This window comes from Haliotis rubra, unplaced genomic scaffold (genome assembly GCF_003918875.1).
Source record: "Haliotis rubra isolate DU_JTF1 unplaced genomic scaffold, ASM391887v1 Scf152, whole genome shotgun sequence".
Lineage (NCBI taxonomy): Eukaryota > Metazoa > Mollusca > Gastropoda > Lepetellida > Haliotidae > Haliotis > Haliotis rubra.
In genome coordinates, this window is record NW_025765470.1 from 103326 (window position 1) to 122968 (window position 19643).

At 36.8% G+C, this 19643-nt stretch overlaps 1 protein-coding gene across 3 annotated transcripts in view; it reads left to right on the forward strand.

The window, feature by feature from the left end:
• The window catches only part of LOC124270486 (UDP-N-acetylhexosamine pyrophosphorylase-like), a 34375-nt gene that overhangs the window by 502 nt on the left and 14230 nt on the right, over nucleotides 1-19643 (forward strand). The window contains exon 1 of one of the 3 annotated variants that reach the window (XM_046705488.1): nucleotides 19468-19491. The exons of the other annotated variants lie outside the window; for them this stretch is intronic. The gene's annotated coding sequence lies outside the window, so the exon portion shown is untranslated. Of the gene's footprint in view, nucleotides 1-19467; nucleotides 19492-19643 lie in introns of those variants that run through there. 3 annotated transcript variants of the gene reach the window in all.

The following is a 19643-nucleotide window of genomic DNA, read 5'->3' on the forward strand; positions in this document are numbered from 1 at the left end:
GTAATAAAATGTCTCAATATATAGATAAAAATAATGTGATGTCTCAGTTGAGGTGACTTAATTGTTTGTCACTCATAACAGGACCAATGAGCAGGCTCTGGATTTGTAAAGTTTACTGTCGCATTCTTTCCGAGGACGTAACATCAGGGTACTATTCTTTTGAAAAAATGAATCCCAGCTTTTAAAATAATATTTGTTTCTTTTCTTGGTGTACCTGCTCTGTGTAGAATCCTAGATCACATAAAGCCCAGTGTCAGTTGCACTGTGTAGTTTGGGTTGGGTTCAAATGCATTGTATCTAAAAACAACTGTAGATTAAACAGTTGTAGCTAGTTAACATGCACACACCCACATATGACCCACTATTCAAATACTATAGTTCTCATTTCTACATGAGTGTCAAATAAGCAGAAAAACAAATTCAATCAAATTGTATGTACTCATTCTTTTTAAAGCATATCATTGTTTTCAACCCATGTAAACAATTCGTGTTCAAGAGAGTACATTCTTTGATTAACTTTGATTCCGTTTACTTTTGACATCACATGTTTGAAAAGTGTTGAGTCATTTTAAATGGCATTAACATTAGAGGTCATACACATCACTGAAAGTTGATTCTCCATGCAATTAATTGCTAAGTGTGCAAATCAGAAAACAGATATCAGTTTTTTAATCTTACAATTATCACAGTAACTTTTTATGCCATCGAAGTGTAAGGACTGTCACAGACAATTATGGTTTATGTCAATTGTTTTTCCTTTATATTAGTGCTATGGGTGGATTATAATTAGGGCTGGCTAAAAAGATTGATAACTGGAAATATCATCAATGGAAAAAGGTGTTAATTATTATTGATATGAACACTGTGCCATCGATAATATCCTACATAAATAATATTAATGAAATAAAGTTGAAATTTATGCCCACGATGCACTAACCTACATCTGTGATTTGGTCGTCATACCCTGATGGTGTAAGCCTTTGCAGTCTCAGTTACTAGCAAGGAACCACAGTTGAGCGGGAATTCTGTTGCCTACAGTGCTGAAGCAGATGCAAGTAATATTTTTTTAAATCTGAGTTGAATGTTATGAGTTCTTTTTACCTTCTCATAGGTGAGGAGCTTAATATATATTATACTGGGCTTTTTTCTTATGATAAGTATGGTTTTCAAAACTCTCTGGGTCTGAATGTTGTGTGCAAATAATCTAAGCCCTTTAAAAATTAAATTGACTTAGTACATTTCTTTTTTAAACAGTGCATCAAAGTAATAGTCAAAGGGTCAATTTTAACATGTTTAAGATAAACCAGAAAGTTATTTGAAAAGACTTTTGAACATAAATGAATGTAGATACTACATTTAAATAGTTAACATTTAGAAACTTATTTGTACAAAGATTATTCTACTAAAAGGCCTGTGTATATGTTCAGTGAAAGATGCAGTTAAACTGACAGTTTTGGCTTTAGGAAAAGTAAAATGAAAGTGGCAGCTTTGTTGTGTTCTTTTGAGGAATGAGGCATGTGCCTTAGACAGACAAGGTGTAACAGAATGCATTCAGCTCAGCAGTCTCTGATGTTCATACAAAGTTGCGTGTCCTTGGTCTGTATTCCTGTGTATATTTACACATTGAAGAATCGGCAATTTAATTTTTCTAGAACATTCCGTTTCTCCAGTAAAATATTTTTCTGACAAACTTTTCTTGCATCAGAGAAACCCAAACATATGAATCAGTCTAGCCTTATTAGTAAGACTTTTGTCATATACCTCAGTGGTTTCTTCACCTTTGTAAGGATAAGGTGGTGCGGGAATGTTTTACTGTTTCTTAACAACTTAACATCACAGGGACATGAGAACTTATGAAATGAACTAACTTTAGAAATCTGTCCTATTGAACCAACCTAATTACAGATACGAAGTGGTACTTAAAGTGCTTAATTGTGTTATGTTCAGGTATCTCAATGTCTGTATTAGGGGCCGATGGATAAAGCAGTCAGTAGACCAAAGAAGACGTGCTGTGGTGCCGCGAGTTTACCTCAGCTTGTAACGTTACTGTATCAGTGTGCGTGTCATGTGGTCAGGGAAACCCAGATATCTGCACGTCTACACCTTCATTAAGAAGTTCAACGTGAATTTCCTCACTGCCTCAGATAGCAAATACTAGCATTCCTAGAACAAATATTGCTGGATGTTGATGATAGAAGGTGTATTTGTTTTAAAGAGGGCTGTTAACCCCAACCCATGTTACAGGGCTGGTCCATGTTGCTCCTAAACGGTGACACCAGTGGGCACAAATCTGTAGGCGATGGGAGGGAGGGATTGTCGTCATTGGAATCTGGTTGCCACCAAGAAGATAATTTGTTGTAGCACTTATCAGTTTGTATCTGTCATGAAAGAAATGGTAAAGGTGACAGGTGGTCTACCATTCGTGTATCACTGTTTGCCCACACTTGACTGGCCCACTGAATCAACTCCAAATATCATGCTGTAACTGGTCCTAAGTCCAGTGTGGTATTTCATCCTGTGAACATGGCATGTATGGCCCATGATGGTATCTTTGAAGTCAGTAGGTTTGCTACTCTCTGCTGTGTTTGGGTATTTACATCAATATACAGAATGAACCTATTCTGAAGACAAGAACATCAGCCTACTGTTACATATCTCTTCTCTGATATTCCAGACATCAGCAAAATGCATGGTGTATTATTCTTTGAGAAATTTGTCAGTCTATGTCATTAGATGTTGGAATTGCCAAGTCCTAGGTGTTGTATTTCAGATGACATAATGCCTGGTGATAAGTACCTAAATAAACAGGCCTAAAAGCAGCATTTCTGAGGACAGATTGATCAGTTTATGTGGCTTAAGCTTTAAAATTTGATTATTTTAATATACTTATTTTTATAAATTCTGAGGAATGTATTATCATTTGCTTCAGACTTCGGACTGAATATTGGCCTCTGTGCAGGTCGAAGTAAATTCTTGACTACCATACTAACGTTTGTGACGGATAATGTGTTACAGTTTCTACATGGGGTACCAGACAGGAAGCCTACTGCAATCTTAGATAAACGATATGTTATCACATGAGGTAACAAGATGAGAAGACTACAGTTTTCTCATCTATGATACGTTATCACAAGAGGTACAAAGACTACAAGACTATGGTTGTCTCAGCTATAGAATATGTTCTCACATGAGGTACCAAGATGAGAAAACTATACTTCTCTCTGTCTCACTCAGTATGTGAATACATATGGTACTTCAAGCAAGACAACTATAGGGGTTCGATATACTGTTGACGCATATCACTGATGGATGTGTTATCACATGGGTTGTCAAGATGGGATCACTGAAGTTGTCTCAGATAGGGCATGTGTGACCAGACAGGAAGACTGCAGTTCTCTTAGATCGGTGGGTGGGTTATCAACTTATCATTGGACAATCATGTAGGAGGCAGTTGAGGTTGTCAAGATCGACTTGCTTGTATCTAGATATTTACAACACAAGCAACAGGATGTAACCAGCAGTTTGCCGTCAACAAGGGGAATATGTATGTCAAATACCTTTTATCTATTGTCAGTGGTAGCAAGGATTGGTTCAGTGATTCAGTCATTTCTCAAAGTGTCTAGAGTTACAGGATGTAAAAAAGAAAGTGTGTAATAAAATCATATTTAAATGGCCTAGGATTGTGATAATTACTAGTGATTCCTTTGTGTGTATTATAGGCATGATGGTGATGACGTCATGTTATCTGTAGTGATGACATTTCATGTATCATGTATAGATGGCTAGCTTGAGTTACATTTTGAAACTTGATTGTGTATAAGTAGTATTTTCGTTTATAGACATAAAGCATCTTATGGCTGATGTATTAATGTTAACATGACATCGCCCTGTAGGGGTTACTTTTGTATCAATTTAGAAACTTAATGATTGGTATTGATGTGGTCTGGCCTTGTAAAATTACTTAAATAATCTTCTTGACAATGATCAATTAACTTGAACCTGCCTGAAGTGACACTGGTTGGAATACCTCAATGTTCCATAGGATTCATTTAGTTACTGGACCTGTTGGGTCTTTTCTAGGCACATTCCTGATGACGAAGAATGGCTTCAAATGGTATTATGTCTTTCAATTTCTACAAGTTTGACAGTAATATAGGACAGGGTATTGTTGGTTACTTTCAGAGGTTTGTTTGTTTGCAACAGGTGAAATGTTCCTCTCCAAAGTAACACTAGTCTACACGATCTGCCACTATTTAATCGATTTTATTATTTTTATTGGTTTCTTAGAGTGAGTGAGTTAAGTTTAACGCCGCACTCGGCAATATTCCAGCTATATGGCAGCGGTCTATAAATAATCGAGGCTGAGCCCCCAGACAATCCAGTGATCAACAGCATGAGCATCGATCTACACAATTGGGATACAAGCCAGCCAGTCACCTCTTATGACAAACATGGGTGACTGAAGATCAATTCTAACCTGGATCTTCACATTCCATTGGTCCTTAAAAAACATACTAGCACCATCCTACCATATACAACCAGGGCTCCAGATAACTTTTGGTGGGGTGAGTGTACTTACACATCCAGAGCTACAGATAACTTTTGGGGTCATTGAGTTATGTACTCGCTTGTACTGGAGATGTACTGAGAATTTTGAAGGAGTACTGACATGTTTTTGTGTGAGCGAGTTGATGTGGTTTGTCTAGACGATTAATCTATCACTATTTCCAACCATGTATTTGTATTTGAAGACGCATGAGCAATAACTGAGCGACTGTGTGATGCGCGAAATGTCAGGTCCCACTGTATATAAATAGGAACAGTGTAGTTTTTAGCCAATCGAAAAATAGTGACGCATATCGTTGCATGGCAACGCATGGGATTCCTACTGTCGGGGTTTCCTTGTGTCAAATCGTGTTTCCCAAAATTATTTATCCGAAATAGATTTCCATTTGCACGATACGCACGGAAATTAAATGCTAGACGTACGAAGGCATTTATGTGCAGTACACGATACGCTTGAAATCTTATATTATGTCATACTTAATTGATTTTGAGGCGTACATTACGCCTGTACGCCCCTTATCTGTAGCCCTGGTTACAACAGAGGAACTTGTGGGTTACATTGTATATCATAGTGGTGTCTCAGGTTGTATGTAACACCACTATCTGGGTTATATTGCTTGTAAAACATACCAGCCTTCACTCACCCACTAACTGGACCCTGATAACAATGATATTCTGTTATTTAATACTGTGCTGCAGGTAATGTTTTGAGTCATGGAGTACCTGCTTTTACATAATCATTCCTTTTGGCAAATGCTGGATATTTATGATATCTTTACATTTTACTGCTTTGAGTGACGTCTTTTGGGACCATAAGGCAGTAATAATGCTTAAATGTTCTTTTCATTACCATAATATGTTTATAATTATATGCTGCTACACATATCACTGGTTGCATATAACTGACTGCAACTTCTGTAATTAACAATAGTAACATGTTACATAAATATGTTACTATAACATAAAATACCCTAAGTCAGTTACTAAACTCTAAACAACCAAATATTGCATGCATTTGTGACATTTGCAACTCTGATTTTCACTGTTGTCAACTTTTTGTAGGTATTATTGAACACATTCTCTTAACATGCTGTACCTTGCAGTCATAAGATCCTGTACTTTAACTGATAACTGCAATATAACCATCAGTTCATATATGTTAATTAGGAATGAATTGCATGAATCGCAAAACAACTCAATTTTGAATAGTCTATTAAAAGATCAATGTGATAAACAACAATCAATACCCTCAACCCAGCTGTTGGTATTTCTATACTGATCATGTTTTGTGTACAAGTGCAGGGATAGAAATACTTTTTTTTCTAAGTGTGCCTTAGGGCACCAGACAAATATTTTAGGTGTGCCTTTCAGAAATTGAGTATGCCCACATGTTTTTAGAATAAATGACAATGATGATGATCATTTGAAATTTATTGTTAAATAAAGAAATGGGTTTATGAGCATTCAAGTATGTATGGTATTATTCAATTTGGAAAAAAATAATTGTTTGGGGATTAAATGACTAAATGTGAGTTATGTCTCTAAAAATTAGGAGTGTCAAAAGGGTACCGAGAATTTTTTTATCCGTTTCAATATTTACCGTGCTATGGCACACTAATATATGGGGTATTTCGAACCCTGAAGTGGATATCTTTAAAAAAGGGCACAGCAGTAGGAGGAACGGCACAAACACGCACATGCTACACAATGGTATAGCCAACGACAGCATAGGAAGGGTCATGGTAAGTTAGTAGCAGCCTGACTTGCTCATGTCACAGCCCTTGTTTGTGTCACTGCTTATGGTCATGACTGTAAGTAGGATTGCTGCTTACTGAAGTCCATCATGTGACTCCATCTCGTTGCTGACTTTGGTTAAGTAACACCGCCATGTCTCCACTGTTACGTGACCAAGTGATCCATTTACAAGCTAACACAATAGGTGTTTTTTGTCCCAGTAGTCACCTCAAGCACGAACACAACTGATTTTCTGATTTGATAGGCCACATCATATGAATTGATTTTGGTAATGAGCGGATCAGCTGCCGCTCACTGAAGTTCGAGGTCAGCATGTTCTGCTGTGTATGTGCAGTGCATTTAAAGCATTTTAGATTAATCGTTCATTTACATGAATATTATTTGGAGATTTGTCAGTATTTTTTATCAAGGATAATCTTTAATCACACATCACTGATGAATATGTTTATGACTGATCATACTTTCAACAGGTGTGAAGCATTACTGGTGGCAAGAACTGGTGGCAAGCAGTGAATTTGAACCATGTGCCTTCATGAATTGTATTCGTTATTTGTGTTCACTAGAATCAAAAATTCATGATTTGTACAGTCAAATCCCGATGAGTCGAATCGCTGGAGACCAAGTAATACATTCGACTTACCGATGTATTCGAGACATAGGTATGTCTATGAGGGTAGAAAAAAAAAGATGATCCAGGCCTAATTCCTCCACCTAAGCATTTGTTTACCTAATGATTTCCCTATCACTAATAGGGGCACCTTATCAGTTCCAGTCTGATTAGCACAGACAGTGATTTCCGTAAAATCACTAATCTGCCTTTTGAACTCACCCGTCAATGGCGGAAAGGTGTGAGCCGCGCTGGTTAGTTAATTGAATCAGTTTGCTACACCAATCAACTTCTCATTGACTGACTTCGGCTTATGTATACAAGATTGCTGTTGTTTGAATTTCATGGGACCAAATTTCCTTCTCGAGTCATTGTGTGTATTTATGAGACGAATTCATGTAACCGGTATTCAAATGATGACAACTATAACAGGAAATGGTCGGGACCGACAGGTACTTCGAGTTATGCATAATATTCGAGACACCGGCATTCGACTCATCGGGATTTGACTGTATATCATATGGGTCATGATAGTAGTCAGCACTATAAATTTAATTTGAGTGAGTGAGTGAGTTTAGTTTTACGCCGCACTCAGCAATATTCCAGCTATATGGCGGCGGTCTGTAAATAATCGAGTCTGGACCAGACAATCCAGTGATCAACAGCATGAGCATCGATCTGCGCAATTGGGAACCAATGACATGTGTCAACCAAGTCAGCTAAACTGACCACCCGATCCCGTTAGTCGCCTCTTACGACAAGATAGTCGCCTTTTTATGGCAAGAACATGGGTTGCTGAAGACCTATTCTACCCCGGATCTTCACGGGTCTTAAATTTAATTTGACATTAATGCAGTCACTGGTCATTGTTGTAATAAATTAGCCTGTCAACATGGTCCAAACATTTCACAGAATATAGTTTAATATTGTTCCATTAAATATAAAGAGCAATACTGCTGACTTGTTGCTGCATTCCTTACTCAATGTTTGTGATGTGTATCATATTTGCCTCATAGTGGATTCACTGCAGCCCTTCTGGTGGTGACTGGTAAAATGTTAAATATAGAAAAGGTATCACGTGAATACACAATGCCTTTTAGAAAGTAGTCAGATGCAAGTTGCAACAGGTCAACTTTATCAGTCAAGTACAGTTTATAGTACTTTTGGGGTGGAGTCCCATGTGGGATTCAAACTCAATACTGCATCTTCTAGAGGAGGGTGGGACACAATACTAAATATGTTTTGAATAATAGGTATAGGTGAAACTTGGACAGTTAATATTGTTCAGAAGTTAGTGCTGCTTGAGTTATCAGAACAGTGTAAAAATATGTTAAGATTCTTTATTAAATGTAAAGTACTGCAACGACAATAAGGGAACTGGCAATAGCTATTGCAATCACAATAGTTCTTTTTGCCCCAATTATACAGTCACTTCAAAGCACTGACCCACTTAAAACCCACTTTGACTGAGGTAATGGAAACATGTTTGGCCTTGCTTACAGATAAGATTGTGTTTCACTATAGAACATTATGTAACTGGTCAAGTTCTAACATGCAAAAAAAACCACAAGAACCGTCTATGTTTTTAACATGAGATGATTTAGTATTACTAATACTCTGGTAGGTGTGAGTACATTTGGTGTTCAAATTTCACGTCAACAAGATTTATGTCAAGTGTGTGTCATTCTTTTTACCATATCTATTAGCATGAGACAGAACCCCCTCAATAAATACTGAAGGTAATTTCATCTCCAGAATAGTGCAATTTCACTTTTACCCAGTGCAGGCAGTTGAGCACACAGGGTATATAATCAAGGTTCTATTTGATTTACAGTAATCCAAGGATTATGTAGTGGAATATCTAGATGAAGATATATAGGAACACTTGTCAATATCTAAGAGAAAGCTGGTGAGCAAATATTTGCAGTGTGAAGGTACCAGACGGTCTCGTCATGAAAGTTCAGTAAACGTACATGATATATGTGTGTACATGTATGTTGTTTGACTACTTTTTCACATGACCTCAGAGGAACAGAGACTGATTCTGATTTGATAGGCCGACTCCATGCCACGTCAAATGAATTGATTTTGGTTATGATCAAATCAGCTGTCACTCTCTTGTGTTTGAGGTCAGTATAATCAAAAGACTGTCATACTTGAGGGAGAAGCTTTGAGGCATTTGTCCTTCATTTAATTCTTGATGTTACTATATAGTCACATAAAAGACAAAATCATAATGGCAAAGTAGCAAGTGGAATCTCAGTGTGAATCTTCAGTGTTTTCTTGATAATTTAGTTTTAGAGAGAATATGTACTACTATCCTTCAAATAGAAAGAAGTATTGACTTGTACCTAGAAATTTCAATCTGTACCAAAAACTCTTTAAACTACTAGTAGAATTTGGAGATTGTATGTGGTCTGTTACTGTTTGAGCTAACTAAACTGAACAGAATTTCTTGACTCAGGATTCTGACCGTTTTTAACACATGCTTGTGTTAATGAAATAAAATTCAACTCATGCCAAGACCTGGTCTTTTAAGTAAAAGAATGGTAATAAAAATATTTGGGGTTGATCTCAAAGTAATCCAGATAACATGACATTGGATCAATAAAATAGAATGAGTTGAAAATTTGAATGCAATAATAGTCACATAAATAAAGTAGATATACTCTGAAGAAAACAGTTTACCTTGAAGTGGTGGTAACTAAAAAAGTAAAACAAGTTTGTTCGATATTAGACCAACTAATTTTCAGAGAGATTAGAAATGAAAATGAGCTTACAAAGGATGCATTTACAATGAAAAAATAAGAAGCAGATCTTACCAATATATATGTTTAATTTGATAACTCTTGGTATTTATTTTAGAGTGATATGTGTGTAGTTCAGCATGTTGTTGTCTGGTTTACAAGTTGCAAGTGTGTCTGGCTGCCAAACTTCTTGTCGCTAGACTGATGTGGCAGTGCAACAGTTGCTTGTCTTCCCAATATCCTGTTTGTCCTACAAGCAAGAAGACCCACATCAAGCTTCCCATGTTTGTCTTCCCTGTGCAAAGTAAGAAAAAATCAAGGAGAAACAATCCTGAAATATGTACCGTTGACATCATCAGTGTTCTCAAGGTAAAGGATGTGTCAATCTTAGATGTTGAATTTTGCTATTTGAGGTCACCATTTTGATATATTTTGTAAGAAAAAAATATTTTCAAGCAAATTCAATGATTATATTTTAGGTATGTATTAACTGTGTTATCTACATGAAACAGTCTGTAAGGAGTATTTTGGAGCATCTTCCAGAAATATATTTAGAATTTTTTTGATGACTTGTTTAAATGTCTCTTGTACCTGTTATGTACACTGTGACTATTACTGTTATATCTCACCAGTGTGATCACATGTACAGCTGTTAAAGGCACTGAATCCTGTAAAACAATCTGGGGAATATAGTGCTGACTACTGGTTTATGAACAGATATCAACCTTAAAGTTATGGATCAGTTTAAACTCAATATTTCAGTCTTTCTTGTCTAAACAAAAACTCTAAACACTTTCAGATATAGAAACTAAGCCGTTTTATAGTATTCCACAAGAGTCCTTAGCTATGTTACATGTACAATGTATATTGATCTAATGACCATATAACCATAGAACTTTTTATATTAAGAATAATTGTACTGTTTTCATTATCAGCAATGACTGAAAAATAACAATGGGGTACAGGGTTGGTTGACACATGCACTTGCTGTGTGAAGAAACAAAATCCCTAATGCATGCCTTGTCTCTTCTGATAGGCCCTCATCGATTAATTCATAACATTCTTTCATGGCATATACACTGGGCCCATTCATCGTCATTATTTATTTTGAGAATGCCTTGAATGATATAAAATTAGAGTCAATCCAGTGAAAAGATCCAGTCAAATTACTCTGTTTTTTCTTGATTGAAAGAAGATATCCACATCACCAGTAAACTCGATTCAACTTTGGAGTACTGTCCCAAATATCCTGCAAAATAAATTGAGAGACTTGCCTGTCTTAGTACTCATGAAAACATATTTTCCGTGTAAAAAAATCACTGAATTCAAGCACTGGAGCTGGAGAATAAGTTACTAATAAATAGCGCTGCAATAACTCCACTATGATGCCAATATGATGTATATCATAAATATTTGGTAAAGAATACGAATATTAGGTAACAAATACAACAATAAATCTGCAGCTGATGTAACTTTCAATATATTTAGTGAAACAATAACCGTAGTTATAACATAGTAATGGTTTGACTAAGTGTTAATTTGACATTACAGTCAAATTAGATATAGAAAGTGCTAGCTCGTATCCTGATAAAGAACACCCAAGTAAAAAAGTAAAACACTCCCTTTTAGAATATCCATAATTATTCAATTCCAGGATGAGAAATAAAGAATGGAAATCATGAAGGGCTTTGATTCACAGTACAAATGAATTGTAACAGCCCTTAGTAAGTAATAATGGAGATGGAGTGTCTTGCTGCATGATGTAATATAGTGGATAATCAACATATGACATGTTGCTAGATGAGTTAATGTCTTATGTAGGAGCCTATCAGTTTAATATGTTGAGCTGTTGCTAGTATTTCCTAGTCTATGCTCAAATGAAATTGTATTGTCTCCTAATATTTGACAAAATAACTCAATGTTGACATGTTTCAGGTTCCTAAACTAGGTTTTTTACCAGTATTTCTCTATAAATATCAATGTGAGTAGCTGATCACTGCTATTATTAGATAATAAGTTATGTCATATCACTGTCTCCAGTGTATGTTTAATTCCCACGCTAGTTTTCGGGGGCTAGTAGCACTGGTAGGTATTTTGTCGTGAGCCTCTACATTCTTGTTGGTGCGATCGTTGACTTGTCGGTCCCGGGCCGTGTTGAGCACAAACTGAGAGAAGCATGGCATCATCACACTTGGCTGTTTGATCTGACTTCTAATCTGTTGTAAATCCGCTTGGATCGTGACATTTCAGCCACCTGTGACCCTCGCTGGCACCACTTGTAGATCTGCTAACAGTTTACAATCCCTTGACTCTGACTAACACAGTTTTCTATCATTTGTCATAGCTTTGTATGACTTGAGAGGATATTGGCTAACGGTTCACAGAACATAGTTGCGTGGATTTTCATTTTGTGGCTTACAGAAAGGTAAGGCAGTTTTATGGAAAAGGTTTCCTTCATTTGGACAAATTAAATATACAAAATGTCTTAATACTGAATCCATATCTATTTAATCTTGTAACATTTGCGTACAAATGCAATTGTTCATTTTATGTTTTATGAAACTGAAAACCTGTGAATTAATGTTGATCATGCTTTTTCCCAACATTGTACATGTGTTTGATGGGGACATGAATCATGGACGTTGAGCATTCCATGTTAATCATCGAGTTCTTGAAATGCAGAATAGTGAGGTTTGTTTATGCATAACATGTTGGCCTATTATCATGTGCTGGGCCATACATTATATTGATAGATATGTAAATATTTGGATTGGAACACAGTAATATTAACTAGATAAGTATGTATAGATCTTCCAAAACAGTATACCACTTTCTTCCATCTTTGAAATTAAATATATCGTCTTCACCAAGTGGACTTAAACCTATTCCTCAGAACCCGGTGGATTCTCATTCCTGTATTGTAATAACTTAGTTTTGGAGACAATAAATGTAAGAATGATAAACATGATAAAAGTCACACGTTTAGTGACATCATATATAATGTATCATCACAGACTTCATGAACATTTCAACAATGCCATGGTCTGTAGAAACTACATTCTGATTGTCAAAATTCAGACTACAATAAATCGTGGATTACAGTATCATCCTTTTTTGTTTATAATTTGGAGATCTTGCAGTAGGAATAAATTATTTCAGGAACTGCAGTGTACACATTACAGTAAAGTTATTTGGTAACCATGGTAACAATAACCACAAGAGGACCTCGTCAAGTGCATTTTCCCTATTCATGCTAATTACATCATTTAATGTGCACAATAGCCTTAATTATCGCTGGGTGAGGATTTGGTTCATTAGGGTTAAAGTGTGATGTAGCCAACTTGTTAGTCCACCAAACTTCATGCTTATCCCTGATAATGTCCTACCGAGCAGGGTAATGCACAATCAAGTTCTGTGATGACTTGTAGCCCATGATGATGATGGTAGTCTAATCATGATCATTCCTTTTGTTGTGAAGCTCACTTGTTCAGCTATCTTGGACCCCAAACCCTCTAGCTAAAATATTTTCAGCATCTTTAATGATATGAACCTTGACCTCCAGATATGTATTACTCTTACATTGATGTGCCAAGTACCTCTTGGTTAGTTTAGTTTATTATTCAGTTGTTTATGTAAAAGATTAAGAAGATAAAGCTACTCTGTTTTCAATATTGTGGTCCTTTATCGTCTATTTCTAAAGACCGCTAAATGTAATTTAAAAACCGAACACGTTAGCGTGAGGTTTTTAATTAAACATTTAGCGGTCTTAAATCAACAATAAAGGACCACAAAATTGAAAACAGAGTAGCTTTGTGTTCATTCTAGCATGACTAATAAGTGTTTAAAAAAACGAACTGTTTGGCGCGCAAGAACACAAGGCGTGAAGGGGACTTTTTCCTGGAAATCGCTTGGAATCGTCCCGTTGTGGGACAGGTTGTGTATGAACCAAATAAGACATTTTTAACAACATAAATGCTTTATTTCAGGAACCAGGATGCTTGTATTTGTAACAAGTAGCATACATAAATATAAAAAAATACAGTTTATACTGTGAGCATGTACAATTATTTGATTTTTATCAAGCGAATTATTGATCTCCCCTACTGTATGACAATCGACTCGCCCCAATTCAAGACGTGAACTCGCTAAGTTTAGTCGCCGCTAACTTTATTCACGGAAATAAGTGCTGATAACCACCCTACTATTCCCAATTTGGAAAAGACCTGACATGCCACGTTTTATGTGGGATACATGGACAGTGGAAGTGAAAGGACTGGGCATTACGGCCGGGACGGAACTGGTCAGGTTAGGACGTGTGGGCCGAAGTGTGCTGTCGACGTCATACCCGCTAGATCTGGACCCGGTTTGAATATACTGCCGCTTTTGCGCTGCTGACGGATTTTCCAGCTTCGTAGTTTCTTCACTGGGATTAGGGTAAAAAAAAATTCTTCTTCAAACCATTCGCTTTTTACTTCAAAAACACCAAAGATGATGCCGAGGTAGAAATTACCGATATCCGACATGTTTGTTTACAAACAATAGGGTCAACGAGTTCGTTGTATTCATACGCGGTGAATCGGTCACTTTAATTAGCGGCCTTAAACTGCCATTTAATCAGAATCAAGTATCACACAATGTCGTGCTAGAATTGTAATTTAGGGGAAAATTAATTGGCAGTCCATGCCTGACCAGTTTGTTACTTATTTTACCGATTTGTATCCCCAAATACCTGAATTGAAGAGGGGGAACATGTTTGAAAAAATGTTTTTTTAAATAGAAAGATTTGATTGAAAGTGTTTTTCTACATTGTGCCTTTTACCATATTTGCCATATTATATTCCTAATGTAATACTCACCCACTTGGTGTTGGTTTCTAGTAACAGTCTTTGGTTATGTCATTTAACACACAGTCAAAATGTTACTTATCCTAATTTAAGATGAAAGGTTACCAGACACTTAGTTTGAAGAAAACAATACATTGATGATAAATGCCTGAAAAGAGACAGCCAGATGGAACAGATCTGTGAATTGGGTTAATAAACTGGACAATCACTTCAGTCTTTACCATATATTGTGTTTGAAACTGTCATAACATATCACATTCCCCAGGCCAAATATTTAGTTTTTCACCTATACACATTTCATTATTTCTTTAGTTTCATTGTATATTTTCATTGTTCACTTATAAGTTCTTTCCATGTTGTGTGTGTACAATGAGATTTATGCTCTGTGTTAGTAGTGTAATATGTCTCTTTGGCATCACATGGGCAGGATAGCTATTGCACAGACTATGCTGAATTTATGCATCTTGGGATTTGCTTGTTTGACATTCAGCTTTACTGATTCACAATCTGACTGGGACAAGAATTTGTATACAATTGAAAACAAAGTGCCTTGAGCACTGAATTTAAACTCAAATTCAAATTCGATTTTTAAACAAACCCGGTAAACATGATGAATATTTTTCACCTTATATTTAAATCAGGGTGTCACAATTTTAGATTTAGTTACTCCAATGAAATGGAGAAATATTTGGTCAAAACAGCCAGTATATGTCCCAATTACATATGAAATTAGAACATGCGCTTTTTCCATTATTAGCCTGAACATATACAGGGGAGCATGGCTGGAGCAGGAGCCATTGAATGTGTGATTTCTTCCCTAGGTCTGGTCTGTTCAACACCAAACACATGGGTTTTAATTTTACATGCTGTAATACAGTTAAACAATTTTATAGGTAATAACTCACAAATACAAACTTTGGGTCGGGTGAATTGGACACAGAATTTCCTTATCATACCACTTGTTTGGATCTACTGAATTAGTGATAAAATTTATTGCATGCAATTTAACCTACTTCTCTGAAAACCCCAGGAGATGAGTTTCTGTAAGACTGGAAATTCAGACAGCTTATTGCAGCTAATATGCTGGGAAGCCATTACCAGTGCTCCTAAAGGTGTTTGTTGTATAAACATCCCTGAACGTTAAGCATAAAAAGCTTGTTTTGTCAAGCTGGTTGGTAATGTGTTGCAGTGTAGCCTGTGGCCATGACCATCAAACAGGGTATAATGTGCTGAATATGGTATGTTAGCTTGACTGTTCACCTTATGCTCTGACACTGGATACCACTATGTTTAGTGAAGTCATAAACCTAAGCCTTTCAGATATGCTGAAGGGAACATTTCAGTGTTTTCATCAACAAGGACCTGTAACAGACCTATACATTGCCATCAAACTTGTTGCATTTGCAAATAAAGTTAAATCTGGTGATCCAGGCATCTATGTTAACTCAATTTACTAGGATCAAACTCAAAGTGTCTCCTGTCCAGTATCTGGTAGGGATCATTTGTGATGTTTCAATGTTAAAGCAGTTATATATATTGACTAAAGGTCCTTTTCACATGTAAACAATGTAGCACATTATGTTTTATGTACCAACATCCGAAGCTCACAAATGCCTCCTTATGTTTTTGAAGCAAAGAAATCTGACCCTTTTTGTGCCTGTGATAAAAGAAAATGCGTTTCAAAGTCATCTATGGTTATAAACACTTGTAGTGATTCTGTAAGAGTGCCCAATAACGCTAGGTTGTTTAATTGTAGATCAGGTGGTTTAAAGATATTCAGGCTGATAGTGATTCATCCTTTGATAACTGTTATGACTATTATATTGTACATAGTAGACCAATGAAGATCAGTTGGAATTGGTCTTCTGATATGTGACTAAGGAGATTGGGTTGCCGTGCTCACTGACTAAGTTGATGGTTGATATATGTCATCATATCCAAGTTACATAGATCGATGTGCATCATATCAACCACTGGATTGTCTGGTCCAGTCTTGATTATTTACAGACCGCTACCATCATACAGCTGGAATGTTTCTGAGTGTAGCATTAACTGGCAAGCAAAAATAAAACGTAACAGGAAGCAACCCTCACTCATTCATGCATTCATTATCATGTCATTATGAAACATATTCATGTATAGTCTTTGCTGCAGCGGGAACATACAGTTAGGTAGCTCAGCCTTGAGTGACAGCTTTACATGAACCATCTTGTCAAATGTATGATAGGGCATACAGAAAACGAAACATGCATAAAAGGTCATAGGGTATACTTGTCAGATAAGCGTGTAGGAGCATATAGTGTCATTTCTGGGAAATGATACTCTGGTGGTTAGTTGTCTCTGGAAAGATATTGGCTGGCCCTTGCGGATATATTTTTTAAATTTTGTCAGGCAATGCAATCACTTGTGCGCATTGTTTAAAAGGCCGGTATGTCGACTTTTCTGAAGCATTGGGCTAACAATAGTTTACCAACACTGAACTTATTCAAGTCCGCTCGCCTTACTCCATTCTGCTCCAGTGATCACACTGAAGGTGTAGGCTTATCACATGACAAGACTTTTCTCCTGTTTCTTAACAGCGACATTGACAACGATAGTGGAATCTATGTCGAAACGTCGCCTATATAGAATAAAGAAGTTGTATATCCATAAAAATAGTCCTCATTCTTCATCTACCCAACTTCTAGAATGCCAATCAAAGAAACCAACTTAGTCTTGCAAGCCTTTCTTTGATGTATATAGATAGACTACTGCATCTGTCAGAGTAACCTGCATGACAAGGTAGCTTGACACATTGATGTGACAGTATCACTAGCTGTCCATACAGCTTCAGTGAGCCATACAACTGGTGTAAGAAAGGGGGTAGTTACTTAAATAGAAATAGTTTTTCACATTTTAAGATATTTTCTCAATGATAGTTCAACATTTGTGAGTGAATGAGTTTAGTTTTACGCCACACTCAGCAATACTTCAGCTATATGGCAGCGGTCTGTAAATAATCGAGTCTTGACCAGACAATCCAGTGATCAACAACATGAGCATCAATCTACGCAATTGGGAACCAATGACATGTGTCAACCAAGACAGCGAGTCTGACCACCCAATCCCGTTAGTCGCCTCTTACAACAAGCATGGGTTACTGAAGGTTCATTCTAACTCGGACCTTCACAGGTTCAACGTTTTGTGGAATGGGTTTATCGACATGTGAAGACTTGTCACTTGGCTTGGCTACCAAACTGGGTAGGAGAGTATTCTACAGCATGACTGACTCCCTACAACTAATGCACGTATGTTGTAAATTAGACTTTGGTAAACACTAGCTCCTTATCCAGTCGAGCAAAGAATAAATATGTTTTAACTCTTCCTTTAGAGTGTTTTAACTCAATATTACTTTCCCAAACAACATAAAACTATTCCTGTTAACAAGTTGTATACGATCTTTTATGTTTAAAAAAATTACAAGTTGAGAAAGTGGTAGAAGTTATGAACTGAGATTCATACAATGGCCAGTCTATCAGTTGATACTCAGATGTAACCCTGTACAATGGATGTTTCTGGTGGTATGTTTGTGTGGGTGTACTGAGGGTAGGTGTGCTGCTAAACACCTGACTTCATTGTCTACTGTTGGTGAGAGACTGATGGGTTGAAACTGCACATGCTCTTCATTTAGGTTTTGCTTTAGACATTGTAGCATCATTTGTAAACCAACATATGTATGTAATATATACATGTAGTTTCTTTGGGTGGCATTTATAGAAGTTGGGAGAGTGAGATAAGGACAAACATTTATGGATGAACAACTTCTGTATTCATGTGATGTGACATTTCGATACAGATTTTTGTATCGTTGTCAAGCAGGTATGAGTCAGGTAGAAAACAGGGTTATGTATATGCAGTAAATAATTAGCAAAAACAACAAGAAGATAATTGAGAAGTAGAGGAACTGTGTGATGAGAAGGGATTACTCTTTTACTATCTAACCATATTTATGTCATGCCTTTATCGATGTGATTTTATGTGTATACGGAAATTTATTTATTTATTGTAATCTTAGTCTCTCATAACCCATTTTTGGGGTGGCTCACTTTTTATACTTTTATATTCTGTACCATATGTATTTTATGTAAAAATTAAGGTGAGACTTTAATAAATAATCTGTCTGTGTGTCTATCTGTGACACCCCCACCCACCCCCAACACACATTGACCCGCCCTTCCTCATTTTGAATGACCAGTCCCTAAAAAGGTTTTGATTTTAGTTAAAGCTCCTATACAGTATTCATATGCACTATGTTCAGAGTGTTATAGCATCACTTATAACAGTCATCACCGGTTGAAGATAGAAAGTATGCCAAACCTCACAGGCCTCCCTATGTTTCCTGCATGTGATTCTTTAGACAATTACAAACTGTTATCAGTGGGGAGATACCTGGCAGCAACTTATCAGTAGGTGCAATAGCTGCAGGCATGCAGGCTGACTGAGATATAGACCGTGCAACTTGTGATGTAATGTTGTTTAGATAGGCACTTTTGTTCTCTTATTAGGGCCAGTAGGTAAGTGATAGCTTCATCTTTTAGTAGTGACCTGAGGACTACTCCCTTGCATTGGGTGTTGCTAATCCTCTTTTCTGACTGGAGGGCTTGTCATGTAACACACACAGGACAGTCATTCCAGTGATTATTGCATGTGATAAGGAGAGACAGTTAATGCATGTGACAGTCTTGTGTTGCTAATGCCAGAGTTGTCAACCCACATATAACAGATAACACACATACAACCTATATATATGTAGATGTATATATCCCTGTGATGTGGTGGACATACGTTTATGCTGTACTGATGTAGATAAAGCACTGTCCACTACTGAGGGTACAACACTGGAAGAAGTGGGGGCGTGTTATCAGTGTATACAAGGACTTGTAACACACCCGCTGGCTGACAGTTAGGGACTGTTGGATTAAGGGTATTTAAGGTCAGTCAACATTACATTTACTTGTTCGCTCAGACAGTGTGACAGGTCAAGCAGGAAGTGTCATGGGCATAGTACTGATAGGCATACCACTGTCTTGACTTTTATTAATCAACTGACAGAAGAACAGTGAGCCTTCCTTTGGATGCTTTAGT